General features: G+C 44.9%; 1 protein-coding gene across 4 annotated transcripts in view; it reads right to left on the bottom strand.

The window, feature by feature from the left end:
- The window catches only part of LOC110536497 (inward rectifier potassium channel 2), a 38,933-nt gene extending 19,972 nt beyond the window's left edge, over window positions 1-18,961 (bottom strand). For all 4 annotated transcript variants that reach the window (XM_036968270.1, XM_036968276.1, XM_036968279.1 and 1 more), the window contains exon 1: window positions 18,424-18,961. The gene's annotated coding sequence lies outside the window, so the exon portion shown is untranslated. The remainder of the gene's footprint in view (window positions 1-18,423) is intronic.
- Window positions 18,962-27,968: the final 9,007 nt, after the last annotated feature.

Here is a 27,968-nt window from a genome sequence, read left to right as displayed (position 1 = left end):
CAACCTGACAACACTACCCCAGCCTGACAACACTACCCCATCCTTTCAACACTACCCCAACCTGACAACACTACCCCGTCCTGACAACACTACCCCATCCTGACAAAACAACCCCATCCTGACAACACTACCCCATCCTGACAACACTACCCCATCCTGACAACACTACCCCATCCTGACTACACTACCCCATCCTGACAACACTACCCCAACCTGACTACACTACCCCATCCCGACTACACTACCCCATCCTGACAATGATACCCCATCCTGACAACACTACCAAATCCTGACAGCACTACCCCACCCCGACTACACTACCCCATCCCGACAAAAATACCCCATCCCGACAAAAATACCCCATCCCGACAACACTACCCCATCCTGACAACACTACCCCATCCTGACAACACTACCCCATCCTGACAACACTACCCCATCCGGACTACACTACCCCATCCTGACTACACTACCCCATCCTGACTACACTACCCCATCCTGACAATGATACCCCATCCTGACGACACTACCAAATCCTGACAGCACTACCCCATCCTGACTACACTACCCCACCCTGACAACACTACCCAACCCTGACTACACTACCCTTTCCTGACAACACTACCTCATCCTGACTACACTACCCCATCCTGACAACACTACCTCATCCTGACCACACTACCCCACCCTGATTACACTACCCCATCCTGACAACACTACCCCATCCTGACAACACTACCCCATCCTGACTACACTACCCCATCCTGACAACACTACCCCATCTTGACTACACTACCCCATCCTGACTACACTACCCCATCCTGACAACACTACCCCATCCTGACAACACTACCCCATCCTGACTACACTACCTCATCCTGACTACACTACCCCATCCTGACTACACTACCCCAGCTTGACTACACTACCCCATCCTGACAACACTACCCCATCCTGACCACACTACCTCATCCTGACTACACTACCCCATCCTGACAACACTACCCCATCTAGACCACACTACCCCATCTAGACCACACTACCCCATCCTGACTACAATACCCCATCCTGACTACACTACCCCATCCTGACAATGATACCCCATCCTGACAACACTACCCCATCCTTACAGCACTACCCCATCCTTACAGCACTACCCCATCCTGACTACACTACCCCATCCTACCCCATCCTGACAACACTACCCCATCCTGACCACACTACCTCATCCTGACTACACTACCCCATCCTGACAACACTACCCCATCCTGACAACACTACCCCATCCTGACTACACTACCCCATCCTGACAACACTACCCCATCCTGACTACACTACCCCATCTTGACTACACTACCCCATCCTGACTACACTACCCCATCTTGACTACACTACCCCATCCTGACTACACTACCCCATCCTGACTACACTACCCCATCCTGACAACACTACCCCATCCTGACAAAAATACCCCATCCTGACAACACTACCCCATCCTGACAACACTACCCCATCCTGACAACACTACCCCATCCTGACAACACTACCCCATCCTTACAACACTACCCCATCCTGACAACACTACCCCAACCTGACAACACTACCTCATCCTGACAACACTACCCCATCCTGACAACACTACCCCATCCTGACAACACTACCCCATCCTGACTACACTACCCCAGCCTGACTACACTACCCCATCCTGACTACACTACCCCATCCTGACTACACTACCCCATCCTGACAACACTACCCCATCCTGACTACACTACCCCATCCTGACTACACTACCCCATCCTGACAACACTACCCCATCCTACCCCATCCTGACAACACTACCCCATCCTGACAACACTACCCCATCCTACCCCGTCCTGACTACACTACCCCATCCTGACAACACTACCCCATCCTACCCCATCCTGACATCACTACCCCATCCTGACAACACTACCCCATCCTGACAACACTACCCCATCCTACCCCATCCTGACTACACTACCCCATCCTGACAACACTACCCCATCCTACCCCATCCTGACATCACTACCCCATCCTGACAACACTACCCCATCCTGACTACACTACCCCATCCTACCCCATCCTGACAACACTACCCCAGCCTGACTATATTAGCATGTTTTTGATTTTTCCTCCAATTTAAATCATTGGGAGGGCCACCTAAGCGTTTTTTTGGGCTGTCTAAATGTTTTTTTTAATAACTTAATTTTCAGGGTTTGGAATAAAAACAAATATAATGTACATGTATGTAGAACAGATAATGGACCTATATATTTTTCATATAATACTATCTTAGAGAACTAACAATTACCCAAATAAAAGATAGACAGTCAGGGAAAATTGAGAATTGAAAATCCCGAAAACAATGAATTTAGCAGTGTTCATTTTGTTATTCTGTTTGAGATAAAGAACATAGTAGGTGTGTCCAAACTTTTGACTGGTTCTATATATCATGTGGATATAGTACATGTTGGATTGTACATGTGAGCTGAAGGGTAGGACAAAAATAAAATAAAAAAATAGATAACTAATGTAAAATATCCTGTGTCGGTAAAAACGATATAGTATGTATAAGCTGGAAGTAGAAGCCTAAGTATTGTTGTCCATTAGTTTATTCCAAATGGGGGAGGGCTGGTAGGGTAAGAGGAAAACAATAAAGAAGGAAAATATATTTTACAATGACTGGAAATTATGCAGACAATTACATTGATAGAAGCCACAATCTATCTGCAATATTAAAGCTGATCTAACCCCCCCCCCCCCCCCCCCCCCCCACAAAATCAATCAATCAATAAAAAAAATAAACAGCATTAGCCATTGCAAAAAAAGAATCTGGGAATTACCTTAGACCTTAGGCCCCCTGTCCCACCCACCACCTAAGCCCCTTTGTGGTTCAGATAAAACAGTGTGTGTTTGTGTGAGAGAGAGAGTGACAACTCTTATCGTGGTGAGGTGGCAAATGCTTCAAATGTCCCCCGTGTGAGTGGCCATGCCCGGGTTATCTGGGAAAAGTGCTCTTCTGAGGTTGTCGGTTCCCACGACCCCTGGACAGTGTCAGATACGCAGAGTTGCCTGATATGATAATGCACTAGAGGTGTGTGGAGGTTACAGTGTGTCAACAGTTGCCCTGTGGAACACAGACATTTTGGATGACCCTAATCTGTTCACATATGCCCTGTCCATATATATATATATATAGAGAGAGAGAGAGAGAGAGAGAGAGTGGAGAGAGAGATACACAAGGGAAGTTTATCCTGACTTTCTCACTTTCTCTCCATCCACTCTCCCCCTCCCTCCATCCTCTCTCTACACAGACAGATTATCTTCCCATATTAAGGTGTTATGTATCGAGATTAAGGTTCCCTGTGAATAGGATTTCAATGTCATTCAGTAAGCCACAGGATACACTTCCTTTCTCTTCTCTCTCTCCTTCTAAAACAAAAACTACTTTCACGATGACACACAGGACACTTCCGAGAATCAAAGTTGAAAGAAAGCTCCGCCCACTGAGTTGGATTATCAAGTCACATTGTTGACAGACTGAACCAGTCATGGAGACCTGAAATCCTGACCTCTCCCTACAAGCCCCCAGTTTACTGACTGATTGACTGTGGAGAGCCATACTGATACAGGACAGACACCTTCAGGTATAGCTCTAAATGCTTTCTATTCAGTGTGTTAGTAATAGGCACTTTGGGGAGTACAAACTCAGCAAAAAAAGAAACTGCCCTTTTTCAGGACCTTGTCTTTCAGAGATCATTTGTAAAAATCCAAATAACTTCACAGATCTTCATTGTAAAGGGTTTAAACACTGTTTCCCATGCTTGTTCAATGAACCGAGAGACTGAAAAACAGCTTCTATCTCAAGGCCATCAGACTGTTAAACAGCCACCACTAACATTGAGTGGCTGCTGCCAACACACTGACTCAACTCCAGCCACTTTAATAATGGGAATTGATGGGAAATGATGTAAAATATATCACTAGCCACTTTAAACAATGCTACCTAATATAATGTTTACATACCCTACATTATTCATCTCATATGTATATGCATATACTGTACTCTATATCATCTACTGCATCTTTATGTAATACATGTATCACTAGCCACTTTAACTATGCCACTTTGTTTACATACTCATCTCGTATGTATATACTGTACTCAATACCATCTACTGTATCTTGCCTATGCCGCTCTGTACCATCACTCATTCATATATCTTTATGTACATATTCTTTATCCCCTTACACTTGTGTCTATAAGGTAGTAGTTTTGGAAATGTTAGCTAGATTACTTGTTGGTTATTACTGCATTGTCGGAACTAGAAGCACAAGCATTTCGCTACACTCGCATTAACATCTGCTAACCATGTGTATGTGACAAATAAAATTTGATTTGATTTGATTTGATTTGAAGACAATTAATGAACATGCACCTGTGGAACGGTCATTAAGACACTAACAGTTTACAGACGGTAGGCAATTAAGGTCACAGTTATGAAAACTTAGGACACTAAATAGGCCTTTCTACTGACTGAAAAACACCACAAGAAAGATGCCCAGGGTCCCTGCTCATCTGCATGAACGTGCCTTAGGCATGCTGCAAGAAGGCATGAGGACTGCAGATGTGGCCAGGGCAATAAATTGCAATGTCTGTACTGTGAGACGCCTAAGACAGCACTACAGGGAGACAGGACGGACAGCTGATCGTCCTCGCAGCGGCAGACCACGTGTAACAACACCTGCAACCGATCGGTACATCCGAACATCACACCTGTGGGACAGTTACAGGATGGCAACAACAACTTCCCGAGTTACCCCAGGAATGCACAATCCCTCCATCAGTGCTCAGACTGTCCTCAATAGGCTGAGAGAGGCTGGACTGAGGGCTTGTAGGCCTGTTGTAAGGCAGGTCCTCACCAGACATCACCGACAACAACGTCGCATATGGGCACAAACCCACCGTCGCTGGAACAGACAGGACTGGCAAAATGTGCTCTTCACTGACGAGTCGCGGTTTTGTCTCACCAGGGGTGATGGTTGGATTCGTGTTACACAGAGGCCTGTACTCTGGAGCGGGATCGATTTGGAGGTGGAGGGTCCTTCATGGTCTGGGGCGATGTGTCACAGCATGTGTCACAGCATCATCGGACTGGCTCCTGTTGGATCGGCGGGTGAGGGCTAGGGCCATTCCCCCCAGAAATGTCCGGGAACTTGCAGGTGGCATTGTAGAAGAGTGGGGTAACATCTCACAGCAAGAACTGGCAAATCTGGTACAGTCCATGATGAGGAGATGCACTGCAGTACTTAATGCAGCTGGTGGTCACACCAGATACCGACTGTTACTTTTGATTTTGACTCCCCCCTCTTTGTTCAGGGACACATTATTCCATTTCTGTTTGTCACATTCAAAAAATATATATATTTCACTGTTATTTAACCAGGTAGGCCAGTTGAGAATAAGTTCTCATTTACATCTGCGACCTGGCCAAGATAAAGCAAAGCAGTTCAACACAAACAACAACACTAAGTTACACATGGAATAAGCAAACATACAGTCAATAACACAATAGAGGGGGATAAATGTCTACTTACAGTGTGTGCAAATGAGGTAAGATAAGGGAGGTAGGGCAATAAATAGGCCAAAGTGGCAAAATAATTACAATTTAAACAATGGAGTGATAGATGTGCAGAAAATGAATGTGCAAGTAGATACTGGGGTGCAAAGGAGCAAAAAAATAAATAACAGTATGGGGATGAGGTAGTTGGATGGGCTATTTACAGATGGGCTATATACAGGTGCAGTGATCTGTGAGCTGCTCTGACAGCTGGTGCTTAAAGTTAGTGAGGGAGATATGAGTCTCCAGCTTCAGTTCGGTTGTCATTTTTGTTCAATTTAATTGTTTGAATATGAAATTATTCATGATGGGATGAACTGTGATTTTAGCTTCTAAAATGTAAGATTTGGGTTTTCATAAGGTAGGTAGGTCTCTGCTCAATCAGTGGCCCGCCCCTGTGAAGGGACATGGGCTATAAAACTTTTCAAACACACCCTCCTCTCCCTACCTATATAAAGCCTTGATGACAATATAACCTCCTGTTCCGAGGATGTGAGGACGACGGTCCGATGTCAGAATGGTTCAGATAATAACTACAGAACGAAGCCAACATCAGCGTGAGCTTTGGTTGCGAATGGTATGAACTTTGAACTCTTATTCACTACAGAAGTGATACCTCCTAGCCGTTGAGTTAGCAACAGCAGCTGCAAACGCAGGTTAGGAAGGAACAGACAGAGTATCCTGTCTACCACACAACGACGTTACTACAACGTATTCAATTTACCAGCAGAGACATTCTTCAAAGGACAAAGGACTCGGTTGGGCAACACGGCCTTCCATCTACCACCAACCTACTGAAGCGCAGCTCAGAGTAAATATTTATTGCATTTTCCTTTTCCAAATGGGCGGTCATTTAGAATGCATCAGATACTGTATTTACGATAGCACAGCTTCTCCCTGTGTACCTCAGTCTTCCCGCTCTTTCACTCAAACCCAGCCTTTTGTGTAACCAGCTGTCATATCTGTTCCGCCCGCTAGGGACATTTTCCTTTATGACGTAATTTGTAATCAAGTTATAATTAATTATGTGTGTGTAATTATGTGTGATTAGTTAGGTATTTAGCAAATAAATAATTAAACCCAATTTTGTATTGCTGATTCAACTTGTTAGCCAGGGTTCGTGCAGATAACCAAGAATTTACAACTTTCAGATGAGACTGAATTAAGGTGAGGATTAATATTGACTGCTATTGATGTAAAATATTACTAGATCTTTAAGAGTTTATTCGGAAGATAACAGCTCTATAAATATTATTTTGTGGTGCCCCGACTCTCTAGTTAATTACATTTACATGATTAGCTCAATCAGGTAATATTAATTATGGAGAAATTATTTTATAGAATAGCATGTCATATCCCTTAATCCGGCATAGCCAAAGACAAGACAGTAGTATATGGAGCTTTGGTGACAAAACGGATGGCATTGTGATAGACTGCATCTGTCTATAGACATGTCTGTGGAACTTGTTCAGTTTATGTCTCAGTTGTTGAATCTTGTTATGTTCATACAAATATTTCCACATGTTAAGTTTGCTGAAAATAAACGCAGTTGACAGTGAGAGAACATTTCTTTTTTTGCTGAGTTTATAATAAGGTGACTTGAGTGTGATATATGTTGTCTGTTTAAAACTATGACTGCTGGCCTGGCCTGAGTTTCTTGGCTGTGATGTGAGTGTGATAAGCCAAATATGCAGGATCAATAGTGTCATTGATCAGCGTGGGTCTGAAACCAGGCCACAAAATGGTGCTCTCTCCATGTCACATGACCCTCTCTTCCAGCTCCCTCCCTTTTAATCCCTCGCTCATTCCTGTTTCCCCTCCCTCTCTCTCGCTCGCTCTCTCTATGGCCGTCAGTCCGTTTCTCTCTTCTCATTTGTTTTTTTACAATGTCAATCTGATTTCAAAACCATTTTCAGTGACATAAAGTTATAGAAGCCTTTATCTCTGAATGTTTCTGGCAGCCTACATGAAGCCATGGCAATTGAAATATGACAACAATAGTGTGTGAACTTCTAACTCTCGTCCCATCGGATCAATAGACTATTAACTGAAGCATGTTTACCGGTCTCATCGTTCACCACTTTGGCCTGGGCTCTGCTTACAGTGTCAGCTGGACCTGTTCAACGACCGAATACAGAGAACAACAAATAATAACCATCAAGCCTACCCTAGAGGAATGGACTTGTGCACCCGTTTAAAACACTGGACATCTCATCATACGGCTAGTCGGGTCTAATTTCTCTGGGCTCGGCTGATGAGTCTGAGTGGAACCTGTGTGTCTCCAAATGTACCCAACCTGGCGGCTAGCTCTGGGAGTTAACATCTGTCCTCAGGTCTTAGGAAAGATTGGCATATGCCAACACAGTGGTCTAGACACACACTCACAAACACAAATACACACACACACTCAAACATACAATCATGTGCATTGGCACTGAGCCTTATTCCCTCTAATTCCATGTTTTTCCCTCCCTCTCTCCCTCCCTCTCTCCATCCCCCTCTCCCTCCCTCTCTATATCCCTCTCTCCCTCCCTCTCTCCCTCCCTCTCTCCATCCCCCTCTCCCTCCCTCTCTCTTTCCCTCTCTCTCTCTCTCTATCCCTCTCTCCATCCCTCTCTCCCTCCCTCTCTCCATCCCATTCTCCATCCCCCTCTCCCTCCCTCTCTCCATCCCCCTCTCCCTCCCTCTCTCCATCCCCCTCTCCCTCCCTCTCTCCATCCCCCTCTCCCTCCCTCTCTCCATCCCCCTCTCCCTCCCTCTCTCCATCCCTCTCTCCATCCCATTCTCCATCCCCCTCTCCCTCTCCATCCCCCTCTCCCTCCCTCTCTCCATGCCTCTCTCCATCCTTCTCTCCATCCCTCGCTCCATCCATCCCTCTATACTGTGTGCCATTGTGATCAGGGTCATCTGATGGTCACAATCAGGAAGAGGGGTTAAGAACACTCAGCTGACTTTTGACTTATTTAATCAGTCTTTTAAAATAGACTGAATCGTTATGTTTCAAATGTATGGCCTTGTTCTGGACAAACCTCTTTATGCTTCCAGCCAGCCCATTCCCTTCTCTCTCTCGTCCTACTCCTCTCTGCTCGTCTTGTTATAAGTAAAGTACCTTATCAACAGATCAGATATTAACTTCTACATTACTACTAAGGTAGCAGCACCCTGGTTAGTTCCTGGTTGGTTTCCACTCCCTGTTTCTCTGTTCCACTACTAAGTGTGTTCTGTCTTCATGCCATCAGGACCACCACAGTGTGAACAGAGTGATGACAGCTCATCATGGAACCACTAAGGTCTGGAACTGATTACAACCTGCCACCTTTCAGTCTAATAATACACACACTGGACATTTATACAGACACACGTGGAATTAATATAGACGTGAGATCCAACAACACTAGTCATTTGAGGAGAAGTAGGATGACGGTCAACGTCAGCTAACTTTTCCAAAGTTATTTGGCAAAACAAGAGAAGGAGAGACACGGGCAAACATTATGCCGCCATCTTTATGACACCTGAAGAACGCCTGGAGGTCAATAATAACTTTGGAGAATTTTGTTAATTTTTCCCCTCCTCTCTCTCCTCTCTGTTCCTCTTTTTCACTCAATTTCCATCTCTTTCTGTGCTTACGCTTTTGCGCTCTGTAATTCCACCTCTCTCTCTCTGTGTCCTTATCTTTCACTCTGTAATTCCTCTCGCTCTCTCTCTCTCTCTCTCTCTCTCTCTCCCTCTCTCTCTCTCTCTCTCTCTCTCTCTCTCTCTCTCTCTCTCTCTCTCTCTCTCTCTCTGTCTCTGTCTTTCTCTGTCTTTCCCCCTCTCTCTCTCTCTCTATCTCTCTCTCTCTCTCTTTCTCTGTCTTTCCCTCTCTCTCTCTCTCTCTCTCTCTTTCTCTCATTCCTCCTCTCTCTCTCTGTGTCCTTCTCTTTCTCTCTCTAATTCCTCCTTTCTCGTTGTGTCCTTCTCTTTCTCTCCAATTCCTCCTTTCTCGTTGTGTCCTTCTCTTTCTCTCTAATTCCTCCTTTCTCTCTGTGTCCTTCTCTTTCTCTCTCTCTAATTCCTCCTTTCTCTTTGTGTCCTTCTCTTTCTCTCTAATTCCTCCTTTCTCTTTGTGTCCTTCTCTTTCTCGCTCTAATTCCTCCTTTCTCTTTGTGTTCTTCTCTATCTCGTTGTGTCCTTCTCTTTCTCACTAATTCCTCCTTTCTCCCTGTGTCCTTCTCTTTCTCACTAATTCCTCCTTTCTCCCTGTGTCCTTCTCTTTCTCAGTAATTCTTCCTTTCTCCCTGTGTCCTTCTCTTTCTCATTAATTCCTCCTTTCTCGTTGTGTCCTTCTCTTTCTCTCTAATTCCCCCTTTCTCCCTGTGTCCTTCTCTTTCTCACTAATTCCTCCTTTCTCCCTGTGTCCTTCTCTTTCTCATTAATTTCTCCTTTCTCTTTGTGTCCTTCTCTTTCTCATTAATTCCTCCTTTCTCTCTGTGTCCTTCTCTTTCTCTCTGTAATTCCTCCTTTCTCTTTGTGTCCTTCTCTTTCTCATTAATTCCTCCTTTCTCTTTGTGTCTTTCTCTTTCTCACTAATTCCTCCTTTCTCGTTGTGTCCTTCTCTTTCTCTCTGTAATTCCTCCTTTCTCGTTGTGTCCTTCTCTTTCTCTCTGTAATTCCTCCTTTCTCGTTGTGTCCTTCTCTTTCTCTCTGTAATTCCTCCTTTCTCGTTGTGTCCTTCTCTTTCTCTCTCTAATTCCTCCTTTCTCTCTGTGTCCTTCTCTTTCTCTCTCTAATTCCTCCTTTCTCGTTGTGTCCTTCTCTTTCTCATTAATTCCTCCTTTCTCCCTGTGTCCTTCCCTTTCTCACTAATTCCTCCTTTCTCCCTGTGTCCTTCTCTTTCTCACTAATTCCTCCTTTCTCATTGTGTACTTCTCTTTCTCTCTCTAATTCCTCCTTTCTCTTTGTGTCCTTCCCTTTCTCACTAATTCCTCCTTTCTCCCTGTGTCCTTCTCTTTCTCACTAATTCCTCCTTTCTCATTGTGTACTTCTCTTTCTCTCTCTAATTCCTCATTTCTCTTTGTGTCCTTCTCTTTCTCACTAATTCCTCCTTTCTCGTTGTGTCCTTCTCTTTCTCATTAATTCCTCCTTTCTCGTTGTGTCCTTCTCTTTCTCTCTGTAATTCCTCCTTTCTCTCTGTGTCCTTCTCTTTCTCTCTCTAATTCCTCCTTTCTCTCTGTGTCCTTCTCTTTCTCTCTCTAATTTCTCCTTTCTCTTTGTGTCCTTCTCTTTCTCATTAATTCCTCCTTTCTCCCTGTGTCCTTCTCTTTCTCTCTTTAATTCCTCATTTCTCTCTGTGTCCTTCTCTTTCTCTCTGTAATTCCTCCTTTCTCTTTGTGTTCTTCTCTATCTCGTTGTGTCCTTCTCTTTCTCACTAATTCCTCCTTTCTCCCTGTGTCCTTCTCTTTCTCACTAATTCCTCCTTTCTCCCTGTGTCCTTCTCTTTCTCACTAATTCCTCCTTTCTCATTGTGTACTTCTCTTTCTCTCTCTAATTCCTCCTTTCTCTTTGTGTCCTTCCCTTTCTCACTAATTCCTCCTTTCTCCCTGTGTCCTTCTCTTTCGCACTAATTCCTCCTTTCTCATTGTGTACTTCTCTTTCTCTCTCTAATTCCTCATTTCTCTTTGTGTCCTTCTCTTTCTCATTAATTCCTCCTTTCTCGTTGTGTCCTTCTCTTTCTCTCTGTAATTCCTCCTTTCTCTCTGTGTCCTTCTCTTTCTCTCTCTAATTCTTCCTTTCTCTCTGTGTCCTTCTCTTTCTCTCTCTAATTTCTCCTTTCTCTTTGTGTCCTTCTCTTTCTCATTAATTCCTCCTTTCTCCCTGTGTCCTTCTCTTTCTCTCTCTAATTCCTCCTTTCTCTCTGTGTCCTTCTCTTTCTCTCTGTAATTCCTCCTTTCTCTGTGTTCTTCTCTATCTCGTTGTGTCCTTCTCTTTCTCACTAATTCCTCCTTTCTCCCTGTGTCCTTCTCTTTCTCACTAATTCCTCCTTTCTCCCTGTGTCCTTCTCTTTCTCAGTAATTCTTCCTTTCTCCCTGTGTCCTTCTCTTTCTCACTAATTCCTCCTTTCTCCCTGTGTCCTTCTCTTTCTCAGTAATTCTTCCTTTCTCCCTGTGTCCTTCTCTTTCTCATTAATTCCTCCTTTCTCGTTGTATCCTTCTCTTTCTCTCTAATTCCCCCTTTCTCCCTGTGTCATTCTCTTTCTCCCTAATTCTTCCTTTCTCCCTGTGTCCTTCTCTTTCTCAGTAATTCTTCCTTTCTCCCTGTGTCCTTCTCTTTCTCACTAATTCCTCCTTTCTCGTTGTGTCCTTCTCTTTCTCATTAATTCCTCCTTTCTCTTTGTGTCCTTCTCTTTCTCTCTCTAATTCCTCCTTTCTCTTTGTGTCCTTCTCTTTCTCATTAATTCCTCCTTTCTCTTTGTGTCTTTCTCTTTCTCACTAATTCCTCCTTTCTCGTTGTGTCCTTCTCTTTCTCTCTGTAATTCCTCCTTTCTCTCTGTGTCCTTCTCTTTCTCTCTGTAATTCCTCCTTTCTCTCTGTGTATTTCTCTTTCTCACTAATTCCTCCTTTCTCCCTGTGTCCTTCTCTTTCTCACTAATTCCTCCTTTCTCATTGTGTACTTCTCTTTCTCTCTCTAATTCCTCATTTCTCTTTGTGTCCTTCTCTTTCTCATTAATTCCTCCTTTCTCGTTGTGTCCTTCTCTTTCTCTCTGTAATTCCTCCTTTCTCTCTGTGTCCTTCTCTTTCTCTCTCTAATTCCTCCTTTCTCTCTGTGTCCTTCTCTTTCTCTCTCTAATTTCTCCTTTCTCTTTGTGTCCTTCTCTTTCTCATTAATTCCTCCTTTCTCCCTGTGTCCTTCTCTTTCTCTCTGTAATTCCTCCTTTCTCTCTGTGTCCTTCTCTTTCTCTCTGTAATTCCTCCTTTCTCTTTGTGTTCTTCTCTATCTCGTTGTGTCCTTCTCTTTCTCACTAATTCCTCCTTTCTCCCTGTGTCCTTCTCTTTCTCACTAATTCCTCCTTTCTCCCTGTGTCCTTCTCTTTCTCAGTAATTCTTCCTTTCTCCCTGTGTCCTTCTCTTTCTCACTAATTCCTCCTTTCTCCCTGTGTCCTTCTCTTTCTCAGTAATTCTTCCTTTCTCCCTGTGTCCTTCTCTTACTCATTAATTCCTCCTTTCTCGTTGTATCCTTCTCTTTCTCTCAAATTCCCCCTTTCTCCCTGTGTCATTCTCTTTCTCACTAATTCCTCCTTTCTCCCTGTGTCCTTCTCTTTCTCAGTAATTCTTCCTTTCTCCCTGTGTCCTTCTCTTTCTCACTAATTCCTCCTTTCTCGTTGTGTCCTTCTCTTTCTCATTAATTCCTCCTTTCTCTTTGTGTCCTTCTCTTTCTCTCTCTAATTCCTCCTTTCTCTTTGTGTCCTTCTCTTTCTCATTAATTCCTCCTTTCTCTTTGTGTCTTTCTCTTTCTCACTAATTCCTCCTTTCTCGTTGTGTCCTTCTCTTTCTCTCTGTAATTCCTCCTTTCTCTCTGTGTCCTTCTCTTTCTCTCTCTAATTCCTCCTTTCTCTCTGTGTCCTTCTCTTTCTCTCTCTAATTCCTCCTTTCTCGTTGTGTCCTTCTCTTTCTCATTAATTCCTCCTTTCTCCCTGTGTCCTTCCCTTTCTCACTAATTCCTCCTTTCTCCCTGTGTCCTTCTCTTTCTCACTAATTCCTCCTTTCTCGTTGTGTACTTCTCTTTCTCTCTCTAATTCCTCATTTCTCTTTGTGTCCTTCTCTTTCTCATTAATTCCTCCTTTCTCGTTGTGTCCTTCTCTTTCTCTCTGTAATTCCTCCTTTCTCTCTGTGTCCTTCTCTTTCTCTCTCTAATTTCTCCTTTCTCTTTGTGTCCTTCTCTTTCTCATTAATTCCTCCTTTCTCCCTGTGTCCTTCTCTTTCTCTCTGTAATTCCTCCTTTCTCTCTGTGTCCTTCTCTTTCTCTCTGTAATTCCTCCTTTCTCTTTGTGTTCTTCTCTATCTCGTTGTGTCCTTCTCTTTCTCACTAATTCCTCCTTTCTCCCTGTGTCCTTCTCTTTCTCACTAATTCCTCCTTTCTCCCTGTGTCCTTCTCTTTCTCAGTAATTCTTCCTTTCTCCCTGTGTCCTTCTCTTTCTCACTAATTCCTCCTTTCTCCCTGTGTCCTTCTCTTTCTCAGTAATTCTTCCTTTCTCCCTGTGTCCTTCTCTTACTCATTAATTCCTCCTTTCTCGTTGTATCCTTCTCTTTCTCTCAAATTCCCCCTTTCTCCCTGTGTCATTCTCTTTCTCACTAATTCCTCCTTTCTCCCTGTGTCCTTCTCTTTCTCAGTAATTCTTCCTTTCTCCCTGTGTCCTTCTCTTTCTCACTAATTCCTCCTTTCTCGTTGTGTCCTTCTCTTTCTCATTAATTCCTCCTTTCTCTTTGTGTCCTTCTCTTTCTCTCTCTAATTCCTCCTTTCTCTTTGTGTCCTTCTCTTTCTCATTAATTCCTCCTTTCTCTTTGTGTCTTTCTCTTTCTCACTAATTCCTCCTTTCTCGTTGTGTCCTTCTCTTTCTCTCTGTAATTCCTCCTTTCTCTCTGTGTCCTTCTCTTTCTCTCTCTAATTCCTCCTTTCTCTCTGTGTCCTTCTCTTTCTCTCTCTAATTCCTCCTTTCTCGTTGTGTCCTTCTCTTTCTCATTAATTCCTCCTTTCTCCCTGTGTCCTTCCCTTTCTCACTAATTCCTCCTTTCTCCCTGTGTCCTTCTCTTTCTCACTAATTCCTCCTTTCTCGTTGTGTACTTCTCTTTCTCTCTCTAATTCCTCATTTCTCTTTGTGTCCTTCTCTTTCTCATTAATTCCTCCTTTCTCGTTGTGTCCTTCTCTTTCTCTCTGTAATTCCTCCTTTCTCTCTGTGTCCTTCTCTTTCTCTCTCTAATTTCTCCTTTCTCTTTGTGTCCTTCTCTTTCTCATTAATTCCTCCTTTCTCCCTGTGTCCTTCTCTTTCTCTCTGTAATTCCTCCTTTCTCTCTGTGTCCTTCTCTTTCTCTCTGTAATTCCTCCTTTCTCTTTGTGTTCTTCTCTATCTCGTTGTGTCCTTCTCTTTCTCACTAATTCCTCCTTTCTCCCTGTGTCCTTCTCTTTCTCACTAATTCCTCCTTTCTCCCTGTGTCCTTCTCTTTCTCAGTAATTCTTCCTTTCTCCCTGTGTCCTTCTCTTTCTCACTAATTCCTCCTTTCTCCCTGTGTCCTTCTCTTTCTCAGTAATTCTTCCTTTCTCCCTGTGTCCTTCTCTTTCTCATTAATTCCTCCTTTCTCGTTGTATCCTTCTCTTTCTCTCTAATTCCCCCTTTCTCCCTGTGTCATTCTCTTTTTCACTAATTCCTCCTTTCTCCCTGTGTCCTTCTCTTTCTCAGTAATTCTTCCTTTCTCCCTGTGTCCTTCTCTTTCTCACTAATTCCTCCTTTCTCGTTGTGTCCTTCTCTTTCTCATTAATTCCTCCTTTCTCTTTGTGTCCTTCTCTTTCTCACTAATTCCTCCTTTCTCCCTGTGTCCTTCTCTTTCTCAGTAATTCTTCCTTTCTCCCTGTGTCCTTCTCTTTCTCATTAATTTCTCCTTTCTCTTTGTGTCCTTCTCTTTCTCATTAATTCCTCCTTTCTCTCTGTGTCCTTCTCTTTCTCTCTCTAATTCCTCCTTTCTCTTTGTGTCCTTCTCTTTCTCATTAATTCCTCCTTTCTCTTTGTCTTTCTCTTTCTCACTAATTCCTCCTTTCTCGTTGTGTCCTTCTCTTTCTCTCTGTAATTCCTCCTTTCTCTCTGTGTCCTTCTCTTTCTCTCTCTAATTCCTCCTTTCTCTCTGTGTCCTTCTCTTTCTCTCTCTAATTCCTCCTTTCTCGTTGTGTCCTTCTCTTTCTCATTAATTCCTCCTTTCTCCCTGTGTCCTTCCCTTTCTCACTAATTCCTCCTTTCTCCCTGTGTCCTTGTCTTTCTCTCTGTAATTCCTCATTTCTCTTTGTGTCCTTCTCTTTCTCATTAATTCCTCCTTTCTCCCTGTGTCCTTCTCTTTCTCTCTGTAATTCCTCCTTTCTCTCTGTGTCCTTCTCTTTCTCTCTGTAATTCCTCCTTTCTCTTTGTGTTCTTCTCTATCTCGTTGTGTCCTTCTCTTTCTCACTAATTCCTCCTTTCTCCCTGTGTCCTTCTCTTTCTCACTAATTCCTCCTTTCTCCCTGTGTCCTTCTCTTTCTCAGTAATTCCTCCTTTCTCCCTGTGTCCTTCTCTTTCTCACTAATTCCTCCTTTCTCCCTGTGTCCTTCTCTTTCTCACTAATTCCTCCTTTCTCTCTGTGTCCTTCTCTTTCTCAGTAATTCTTCCTTTCTCCCTGTGTCCTTCTCTTTCTCACTAATTCCTCCTTTCTCGTTGTGTCCTTCTCTTTCTCATTAATTCCTCCTTTCTCTTTGTGTCCTTCTCTTTCTCATTAATTCCTCCTTTCTCGTTGTGTCCTTCTCTTTCTCTCTAATTCCCCCTTTCTCCCTGTGTCCTTCTCTTTCTCACTAATTCCTCCTTTCTCCCTGTGTCCTTCTCTTTCTCAGTAATTCTTCCTTTCTCCCTGTGTCCTTCTCTTTCTCACTAATTCCTCCTTTCTCGTTGTGTCCTTCTCTTTCTCATTAATTCCTCCTTTCTCTTTGTGTCCTTCTCTTTCTCACTAATTCCTCCTTTCTCGTTGTGTCCTTCTCTTTCTCATTAATTCCTCCTTTCTCTTTGTGTCCTTCTCTTTCTCATTAATTCCTCCTTTCTCTCTGTGTCCTTCTCTTTCTCTCTCTAATTCCTCCTTTCTCTTTGTGTCCTTCTCTTTCTCATTAATTCCCCCTCTCTCTCTGTGTCCTTCTCTTTCTCACTAATTCCTCCTTTCTCCCTGTGTCCTTCTCTTTCTCTCTGTAATTCCTCCTTTCTCTCTGTGTCCTTCTCTTTCTCTCTGTAATTCCTCCTTTCTCTTTGTGTCCTTCTCTTTCTCATTAATTCCTCCTTTCTCTTTGTGTCTTTCTCTTTCTCACTAATTCCTCCTTTCTCGTTGTGTCCTTCTCTTTCTCTCTGTAATTCCTCCTTTCTCTCCCTGTGCTTCTCTTTCTCTCTCTAATTCCTCCTTTCTCCCTGTGTCCTTCTCTTTCTCTCTCTCATTCCTCCTTTCTCTCTGTGTCCTTCTCTTTCTCTCTCTAATTCCTCCTTTCTCGTTGTGTCCTTCTCTTTCTCTCTGTAATTCCTCCTTTCTCTCTGTGTCCTTCTCTTTCTCTCTGTAATTCCTCCTTTCTCTCTGTGTCCTTCTCTTTCTCTCTCTAATTCCTCCTTTCTCTCTGTGTCCTTCTCTTTCTCTCTGTAATTCCTCCTTTCTCTCTGTGTCCTTCTCTTTCTCTCTGTAATTCCTCCTTTCTCTCTGTGTCCTTCTCTTTCTCTCTCTAATTCCTCCTTTCTCTCTGTGTCCTTCTCTTTCTCTCTGTAATTCCTCCTTTCTCTCTGTGTCCTTCTCTTTCTCTCTGTAATTCCTCCTTTCTCTCTGTGTCCTTCTCTTTCTCTCTAATTCCTCCTTTCGCTCTGTGTACTTCTCTTTCTCTCTCTCATTCCTCATCTCTTGCTGTACTTCACAGAACACAATCATCTGGTAATGACCGAGAGAGATTTGGCACACAAGGTGGCGTGTCAGTCTGTGAAACTATATATTTTTCTCACACTCCTCCCCTTTCCATCTCTCTGACCTCTCACTATATCCCTAGCTTCAATGAACAGAGTGGATGGTAGAGGGGTAATCCTTGGCCCCGAGTCCAAAAACAGCGCTCCCTCTCACAGAGCTGCCAAACACTCACATGGTCCAGGGAACCACACACAGATAACAACATAACTTATGATTATTTAAAATGGTGACGATTTCAGCATTATCATCATACAAATTCTGATTGTTTGACCTACAGTAAGAGAAGGTAATACAGTTCTGACCTTTAATTATGTTTTAAGTAACTAAAAAATAATAAAGTAAGGTTCTTCCCAACAGCCCAGTCACAGACAGAGGTCAAATGGTCAAATTATAAAAGCCTGTGGTTCCCAATGCTTCCATTTTTTTTAGGAATGTTTTTCCGTTACCCAAAATAATCAGCCATGAAAACACAGCAATACAGGCCTTTCTTTCCCTTTTCCTTTAACCTATCAGTATACAATGTACAGATATGTCTGCAGTGGGGTGAAAATCTGTCACTTCGAAGGACAGTTCCACCAAATCCCTTTGGACAATATGTTCCCACTATTCTAGTGAGGATCCCGACCAAAACAGATGACTATTAATGACATGTCGCCAACTAAAAATACACAAAATACAAAACAGACGAGGCTGTTTATAGTTGCTTCCTCGGAAGTAAACACCTGCCCAATACGAAAATGGACAGATTTACATTGTAAAACACTGTACAAAACAATTGTCAAATAATTAAGAGGCAAGGCATTTTCAAGTGTCTACTACCTGCATGTCTCTAACAGAGAACTTTAAAACAGTGTAAACAGATATTATTTTCACTGCGACATAAACTATATCATATATGTTTGTGGTTTGTCAACTATGAACAACAGCAGGTTATTTCTAATGTCCATGATGCTACCATTTATGGAAGCCTGTACGCAAATCAGTTATATCGGTTAAAACAGCAAGAGTATTATGATCAAATTTGTCCAATACAAAAATGTGTATTTTGGCAACTTATTTAATGCAAAACAATTGTCACTCACCGTTTTATTCGCCTTTTTGCAGTTGTAAAGAAATTCTACAAATTTCCATTCTGGACCACCTGATTGCTTTTCTTCATATATAAATTTGTAACACAGGATGTAGCCAGCCTAGTGTAAAGTGTCCGGGACGGGTGCGCTCCTCTCGCTCTGTATGCCCGTGCGCTGGCTCACACCGGGATATTACCCTCGTTGACAGACTGCTACCCGCCACGTCTCGTCGTGCGCTCTGACTGGCTCCTTCTCCCTCCAGCAACAACTGGCTACTTCAAATATCCCCCACCTGTGCTGTTTTGTGACAATAAAACTAATGATGTGACAGTAAAACTATTACATTCTGCATGAGATGTTATTGTCTAAAGTTTAAATGTAAAGTGGAGAATATTGGTCATACAACGTCAATGAAAAGGCATTGTGAAATGGGTAGGTTGCTCAGCAGCTAAAACATATTTTGTTACCTTCATTTCTGGTGTCATTAATAATGTAAATGTTTGTCATGAATATAAAAGGTAATTGTGTAGGAGGCATGTGTGTATGTATGTGTAGGCTGTGTGTGTGTGTGTGTGTTTACTAATACTTCATCTGTTTTAATCTCGGTCAAATTCACCAAGGCGTGACCTATGATGTCATATCATAGCCTCTGTCATCTAATGCAAATAGGATCAGACAGCCAGCAGCGCACCGGAAGGTGATGGAAAGGAGGTTAGGGGCTGAAACCAATGATGTCATATCATGTATCATGACGCCGGGCAATAAAGCATTCACTTTTCTCTGGCTAAAGTTAGCAAATGAATCACATACTGTACAATCATAATAAGGAGTAAATGATCACCTCACTGTGCGAATTAGATATGAAGGATTAAAAGGACTACCAGTGATTCAATACATTAGCTGTGGGTTTGTACCGTTATGCCACTGGTCCATCTAGCCATCAGTCTGTCCTTGCATAGTGTGAGAAAGGTACACTGATTGTAATTGATCAATGGAAAATTCTCTCCAGGCAGCAAGAGAGAGAGAGAAATGTGTACATGAGAGGGAGAGAAGGGGAGCGGGAAAGATAGAGGAGAGAGAGAGAGAGAGGGAGAGCGGGAAAGAAAGAGAGAGAGAGAGAGAGCGGGAAAGAAAGAGTAGAGAGAGAGAGAGGGAGAGAGAGAGAGAGAGAGAGAGAGAGAGAGAGAGGGAGAGGGAGAGCGGGAAAGAAAGAGTAGAGAGAGAGAGAGAGAGAGAGAGAGCGGGAAAGAAAGAGTAGAGAGAGAGAGCGAGAGAGAGAGAGAGAGAGAGAGAGAGAGAGAGAGGGAGAGGGAGAGCGGGAAAGAAAGAGTAGAGAGAGAGAGAGAGAGAGAGAGCGGGAGAGTGGGAAAGAAAGAGTAGAGAGAGAGAGAGAGAGAGAGAGAGAGAGAGAGAGAGAGAGGGAGAGGGAGAGCGGGAAAGAAAGAGTAGAGAGAGAGAGAGAGAGAGAGGGAGAGCGGGAAAGAAAGAGTAGAGAGAGAGAGAGCGAGAGAGAGAGAGAGAGAGAGGGAGAGGGAGAGCGGGAAAGAAAGAGTAGAGAGAGATAGAGAGAGAGAGAGAGAGAGACAGAGAGAGAGAGGGAGAGCGGGAAAGAAAGAGTAGAGAGAGAGAGAGAGAGGGAGAGAGAGAGAGGGAGAGGGAGAGCGGGAAAGAAAGAGTAGAGAGAGAGAGAGAGAGAGAGAGAGCGGGAGAGTGGGAAAGAAAGAGTAGAGAGAGAGAGAGAGAGAGAGAGAGAGAGAGAGAGAGAGAGAGAGAGGGAGAGGGAGAGCGGGAAAGAAAGAGTAGAGAGAGAGAGAGAGAGAGAGAGGGAGAGCGAGAAAGAAAGAGTAGAGAGAGAGAGAGAGAGAGAGAGAGAGGGAGAGCGGGAAAGAAAGAGTAGAGAGAGAGAGAGAGAGAGAGAGAGAGAGAGAGAGGGAGAGGGAGAGCGGGAAAGAAAGAGTAGAGAGAGACAGAGAGAGAGAGGGAGAGAGGGGAAAGAAAGAGTAGAGAGAGAGAGAGAGAGAGAGAGAGAGGGAGAGAGAGAGAGGGAGAGCGGGAAAGAAAGAGTAGAGAGAGAGAGAGAGAGAGGGAGAGCGGGAAAGAAAGAGTAGAGAGAGAGAGAGCGAGAGAGAGAGAGAGAGAGAGGGAGAGGGAGAGCGGGAAAGAAAGAGTAGAGAGAGAGAGAGAGAGAGAGAGAGAGAGAGACAGAGAGAGAGAGGGAGAGCGGGAAAGAAAGAGTAGAGAGAGAGAGAGAGAGGGAGAGAGAGAGAGGGAGAGGGAGAGCGGGAAAGAAAGAGTAGAGAGAGAGAGAGAGAGAGAGAGCGGGAGAGTGGGAAAGAAAGAGTAGAGAGAGAGAGAGAGAGAGAGAGAGAGAGAGAGAGAGAGGGAGAGGGAGAGCGGGAAAGAAAGAGTAGAGAGAGAGAGAGAGAGAGAGAGGGAGAGCGAGAAAGAAAGAGTAGAGAGAGAGAGAGAGAGAGAGAGAGAGGGAGAGCGGGAAAGAAAGAGTAGAGAGAGAGAGAGAGAGAGAGAGAGAGAGAGAGAGAGAGGGAGAGGGAGAGCGGGAAAGAAAGAGTAGAGAGAGACAGAGAGAGAGAGGGAGAGAGGGGAAAGAAAGAGTAGAGAGAGAGAGAGAGAGAGAGAGGGAGAGAGAGAGAGGGAGAGCGGGAAAGAAAGAGTAGAGAGAGAGAGAGAGAGAGAGAGAGAGGGAGAGCGGGAAAGAAAGAGTAGAGAGAGAGAGAGAGAGAGAGAGAGGGAGAGGGAGAGCGGGAAAGAAAGAGTAGAGAGAGAGAGAGAGAGAGAGAGGGAGAGCGGGAAAGAAAGAGTAGAGAGAGAGAGAGAGAGAGAGAGAGAGAGAGAGGGAGAGCGGGAAAGAAAGAGTAGAGAGAGAGAGAGAGAGAGAGAGCGAGGGAGAGGGAGAGCGGGAAAGAAAGAGTAGAGAGAGAGAGAGAGAGAGAGAGAGAGAGAGAGAGAGAGAGAGGGAGAGCGGGAAAGAAAGAGTAGAGAGAGAGAGAGAGAGAGAGAGAGGGAGAGAGAGAGAGGGAGAGCGGGAAAGAAAGAGTAGAGAGAGAGAGAGAAATAGAGAGAGAGAGAAATGTGTACATGGGAGGGAGAGAGAGAGAGAAATGTGTACATGGGAGGGAGAGAGGGAGAGTGGGAAAGAAAGAGTAGAGAGAGAGTTAGAGAGAGAGAGGGAGAGAGAGAGGGAGAGCGGGAAAGATAGAGTAGAGAGAGAGAGTGTACATGTCATGAGAGAGGAGAGCAAGAAAGAAAGAGAGATGGAAGAAATACTTCATTATTGCCTCTAACAGCTTTTGAATGTGAAAGTTCATGATCAGCACAGAAAAGAGAGAGAGAATGGAGGCATGGTTTTATGAAACAGTTCAATTCAGTGGCATAGACAGAAATTCGTTGGTGGGTGCCCCCCCCAAAAAAGTTTAGCTGTGTTAACTGTGATAAAGGTACTGGATTATGAGCTGTCTTGTTTGCTAAATAAACAAATGACATAGGCAGTGGCATGGTGCATATAGCCAAAGAAGCACAGTGACATATGCTTCAATGCAGTCATATTTGTGGCATATTGGGTTTGTGGCTGTGAGAGTGAACGTCATTACAGTTCATCAAATATAACTAACCCAGTGCACTGCTTGCTATAAATTCTATCTGATGGCATTTGCATGTTTAAGTTAAAAGACAAAGAATGTCCCATTTGGAACATCCTTTATTTTTAAAATCTCAAGTGGGCCTGCACCCAACCCAGGCCCACACGTTCCTAAGCGCCGGGTTCAATTAAAATATACATCCCATTATTAGAACATGCTTCCTGTAAAGATGTGTAATTGGCATTTCCAGCCCAAGGGCTATGCTTTTTTCTAGGGTGTTTATCTGGGTAGAGTAGAGGGAGGGTGCTTTAGCAACACATAACCACCAGAGAGCAGATGTCAGCCATTTTTGCAATCATCAACAAAGTGCTTGAAGCAACCAAGGAGGTTTGGGCTTATTTTTATTTTTTAGCCCTTTTTCTCCCCAATTGGTAGTTACAGTCTTGTCCCATCGCTGCAACTCCCGTACGGACTCAGGAGAGGTGGCTGGCTAAAACACAGCCTGGGATCGAACCCGGGTCTATAGTGACGCCTCAAGCACTACGATGCAGTGCCTTAGACTGCTGCGCCAATTGGGAGGTTGAGGTTTGGGATTTAGATTATGCATGATAGTGTAAACTACCCAACAGGGAATCTAAGCACTATTTCCCTCTGCCTTGGGAGAAAATGCCATTTATTTGACCATTTTCATGTAGCTTTCCTCTCCGGGCTTATTTCAGAGTATCATGGTTTATTTTTTGTGATTGTCAAGTGATTGACATTAAATATATTGCATCCTACACCAATACTATTATTATTACATAACTATTACATTAAAATGACCATAAGAGATAGTTAAACTACAGTTACATTGAATAAATGCTTTATAACCCTCTCAGCATCTGGGAGAAAGAAGACAAGACGGATATGTCCAATAGTTCCACTGATCTGCTCATCACAGCGATGGAGACCATCTCCCTCCTCTGCAGTAAGACCTTGGCTGCAGAGATAACATTCCACATGGGCCCACTAAAATTCTGATCTGGGACAAAGAGATTCAGGCCCAGTAACAGTTTCCAGATTTTGTCATGGTCACAGAATGTAGAAATCAAATGCTCCAGGATTCAGGAGGAGGAGGAGAGACCATCTTGATTCAATCTATGGCTTTGAGGTTCTCCAGACTTCACTGCCCGTCAAAAGAGACTAGAAACGTCATGTATAAGTGATTCAGAGGCGCAGGTTAAACTGTTCCTCCCTTAGAGCAGCCATCAGCAGTTCATATGACTCCTGTGGGATGCCACATCCAACACGATCTCACAAACTCACTGATATATAGGATGTTTGTCCAAAAGACACAAACATAGATTTGCGAGGCTTCAGTCAAACGTTCAATACTGCTGTCAACCTTTCCTCAGAGTTACTCACATCACTGTTACTCTGACTACATGGGACAGTAGCAATTGAGGGGGGAAAAGGACTACCAATATGGAGGTAACTCTTCCTGTGCCATAAAGATCTAGACCTATTGGCAGAGGCCAGTCTCGCTGAAAGCAATATCGGCATCTGTTGTGCTGGTAAATGACAACACAATAAAGCCAAATCAACTCTTGCTCTGTGGATTAGTGAAAGTGAAACATCTTGTTTAGAGTCCTACATAGGCCTGTGTGCGGAGAGGGATCAATAACTCATCGCGAGCGCGGCTAATCAGCCGGAAGAAACAACCGTTTGTCACGCAGAAAAGATGTCCGCCCATTTAATTATTAGTATGGGAAGCTGGCCAACCGGTGGGCAATTTGTCAGTCAGTCGTTGAGAAACAGGAATAAATGAATGAACATAATGAAGGTATAGCGGAAGGACAGCACGAGAAGCCGGAGGGGATTATTTGGTGTTATTTCATTTCTGTCATGACAGGCTACTAAAGTTACATCCCTTGTAACTACCGCTCACAGATGCTGATATATAGAAAAATAAAAACTGTTTTTCCAAGGAGAGTGTGATTCCAAGCCCAGTTTGAGTGTGATTCCAACCTCAGTTCTGTTTTATAGTCATAACCTCTGGAACTCTCAGCAGTAGCCTACAAAGACACGTCAGAAGGATTGTGGGTCACATGGAAGGCTTCACACCTGATTTACATCAGAACAATACGGATGAATTACATACATCAGACACACACCTGACTTACGTCAGCCTACACAACACTGGATGAATTACATACATCAGACACACACCTGACTAACATCTGTCTACACAACACTGGATGAATTACATACATCAGACACACACCTGACTTACATCAGAACAATACGGATGAATTACATACATCAGACACACACCTGACTTACATCAGAACAATACGGATGAATTAGATACATCAGACACACACCTGACTTACATCAGCCTACACAACACTGGATGAATTACATACATCAGACACACACCTGACTTACATCAGAACAATACGGATGAATTACATACATCAGACACACACCTGACTTACATCAGCCTACACAACACTGGATGAATTACGTACATCAGACACACACCTGACTTACATCAGAACAATACGGATGAATTACATACATCAGACACACACCTGACTTACATCAGAACAATACGGATGAATTACATACATCAGACACACACCTGATTTACATCAGCCTACACAACACTGGATGAATTACATACATCAGACACACACCTGATTTACATCTGTCTACACAACACTGGATGAATTACATACATCAGACACACACCTGACTTACATCAGCCTACACAACACTGGATGAATTACGTACATCAGACACACACCTGACTTACATCAGCCTACACAACACTGGATGAATTACATACATCAGACACACACCTGACTTACATCAGCCTACACAACACTGGATGAATTACATACATCAGACACACACCTGACTTACATCAGCCTACACAACACTGGATGAATTACATACATCAGACACACACCTGACTTACATCAGAACAATACGGATGAATTACATACATCAGACACACACCTGACTTACATCAGAACAATACGGATGAATTACATACATCAGACACACACCTGACTTACATCTGTCTACACAACACTGGATGAATTACATACATCAGACACACACCTGACTTACATCAGCCTACACAACACTGGATGAATTACATACATCAGACACACACCTGACTTACGTCAGAGCAATACGGATGAATTACATACATCAGACACACACCTGACTTACGTCAGAGCAATACGGATGACTGTTGGCTGTCATGAAATACTGAAATATAATGTCTGTTGTTGTTATCATGGTCATGACAGCGTAGTACCACTGTGACAGCTGCCTCAAGGATATGGTTCCTACCTTGGCATATTACAATTTACCTCTGTCATCTAAGGGTTTAGACCAGCCAGGTTCTCTATGTGATGTCCAGCGACAGCTAGACCCATGTCCCTTCCAGACACAACCTCTAAAACAACATAAATGTAACGTTATAGAGCACAGATGTGATCAGGAGGAGAATGAAGACCCTGGTTTGGGGTCAGTTTCAATGATGAAAGAAATAGATAATAGTTCAGAAAATAAGAAATTATATAATTGATCTGGACACATCTCTGAAGTCACATCTCTGAATGAGGTTATTCTTCGTCCCTCAAATGTTCATTGAAACAACTGTAGAGTAGGTTAAGATGCCGCAGTCATAGCTCAAGTGCATGTAATTAGAGATTACACCAGACAGGACTGTCATGTGAACAGAGATCGATGGGCTGGATGTGTACCACAGAAGAAAACAAGCCGCATACCATCTCAGATTAACTTCCCTTCTCATCCCCCCTTCTCTCCATTTCTCCCCTCTTTCCCCCAATTTGTCATTCTCAATTTTCTCCTCATTTGTCTGAGTCAACATTGACCTCTAAATTCTCTCACCTAACTGCTTGGGTTCTCAAGTGGACAGAGATAGAAAGAAAGATAGAGATGAAGGGGTATGGAACCCTTCATCTCTATCTTTCTCTCTATCTCTGTCCACTTGAGAGCCCAAGCAGTGAGCACCCAGAGCTCACTGCTCTCTCCCGTCTTTGGCCTTTCCTTCTACCTTTCTTCATCCCTGTCTATATACACTGTATCTCTATTTCAATCCATTGTTCTGTCTGTATCGGAGCAAGCCTATGTCCCTGTACCCCTCCTAGCCCCTCTCCCTCCAGCTTCTCCCGCCCCTAGTCCCTCTCCCTCCTAGCCCCTCTCCCTCCAGCTTCTCCAGTCCCTAGCCCCTCTCCCTCCTAGCCCCTCTCCCTCCAGCTTCTCCCACCCCTAGCCCCTCTCCCTCCAGCTTCTCCCACCCCTAGCCCCTCTCCCTCCTAGCCCCTCTCCCTCCAGCTTCTCCAGTCCCTAGCCCCTCTCCCTCCTAGCCCCTCTCCTTCCAGCTTCTCCAGTCCCTAGCCACTCTCCCTCCAGCTTCTCCCGCCCCTAGCCCCTCTCCCTCCTAGCCCCTCTCCTTCCAGCTTCTCCAGTCCCTAGCCCCTCTCCTTCCAGCTTCTCCCACCCCTAGCCCCTCTCCCTCCAGCTTCTCCCACCCCTAGCCCCTCTCCCTCCTAGCCCCTCTCCCTCCTAGCCCCTCTCCCTCCTAGCCCCTCTCCCTCCAGCTTCTCCCACCCCTAGCCCCTCTCCCTCCTAGCCCCTCTCCCTCCAGCTTCTCCCACCCCTAGCCCCTCTCCCTCCTAGCCCCTCTCCCTCCTAGCCCCTCTCCCTCCAGCTTCTCCCACCCCTAGCCCCTCTCCCTCCTAGCCCCTCTCCCTCCAGCTTCTCCCACTCCTAGCCCCTCTCCCTCCTAGCCCCTCTCCCTCCAGCTTCTCCCACCCCTAGCCCCTCTCCCTCCTAGCCCCTCTCCTTCCAGCTTCTCCAGTCCCTAGCCCCTCTCCCTCCTAGCCCCTCTCCCTCCAGCTTCTCCCACTCCTAGCCCCTCTCCCTCCTAGCCCCTCTCCCTCCAGCTTCTCCAGTCCCTAGCCCCTCTCCCTCCTAGCCCCTCTCCTTCCAGCTTCTCCAGTCCCTAGCCCCTCTCCCTCCTAGCCCCTCTCCCTCCAGCTTCTCCCACTCCTAGCCCCTCTCCCTCCTAGCCCCTCTCCTTCCAGCTTCTCCAGTCCCTAGCCCCTCTCCCTCCTAGCCCCTCTCCCTCCAGCTTCTCCCACTCCTAGCCCCTCTCCCTCCTAGCCCCTCTCCCTCCAGCTTCTCCAGTCCCTAGCCCCTCTCCCTCCTAGCCCCTCTCCTTCCAGCTTCTCCAGTCCCTAGCCCCTCTCCCTCCTAGCCCCTCTCCCTCCAGCTTCTCCCACCCCTAGCCCCTCTCCCTCCAGCTTCTCCCGCCCCTAGTCCCTCTCCCTCCTAGCCCCTCTCCCTCCAGCTTCTCCCCCCCTAGCCCCTCTCCCTCCAGCTTCTCCCGCCCCTAGTCCCTCTCCCTCCTAGCCCCTCTCCCTCCAGCTTCTCCTGGCCCTAACCCCTCTCCCTCCAGGTTCTCCCCCAACTAGCCCCTCTCCCTCCAGCTTCTCCCGCCCCTAACCCCTCTCCCTCCAACTTCTCCTGCCCCTAGCCCCTCTCCCTCCAGGTTCTCCCCCAACTAGCCCCTCTCCCTCCAGCTTCTCCCGCCCCTAGCCCCTCTCCCTTCAGCTTCTCCCCCCCAGCCCCTCTCCCCCTAACCCTCTCCTCCTTCTTTGGCATGCCCGTGCCAGGTATTTGTTCAAATTCCTCACACCCTGCGGGGCTAGGTATGTCCCTGCACCCTCCCTCTCTCTACTTCTCGTCTTTACGACCTGTCTCAGTCGGTCTTGCTAACACATGTATGGGACATCAAGACCAGACCTCAGCATTGGTATCACATACAGTAATCATGCTAAGAGGCGTACAGTGCACAGGTTAATACTCAATAAGTACCACACACAACCAGGTCAATGTGGCTGAGTTGCTAGGGGCATAGTGGTGCTGGCAGACCCA

Source organism: Oncorhynchus mykiss, chromosome 3 (genome assembly GCF_013265735.2).
Source record: "Oncorhynchus mykiss isolate Arlee chromosome 3, USDA_OmykA_1.1, whole genome shotgun sequence".
Lineage (NCBI taxonomy): Eukaryota > Metazoa > Chordata > Actinopteri > Salmoniformes > Salmonidae > Oncorhynchus > Oncorhynchus mykiss.
Note: the sequence above shows the minus strand (reverse complement) of the source record. Positions and strands in the feature narration are given on the sequence as shown.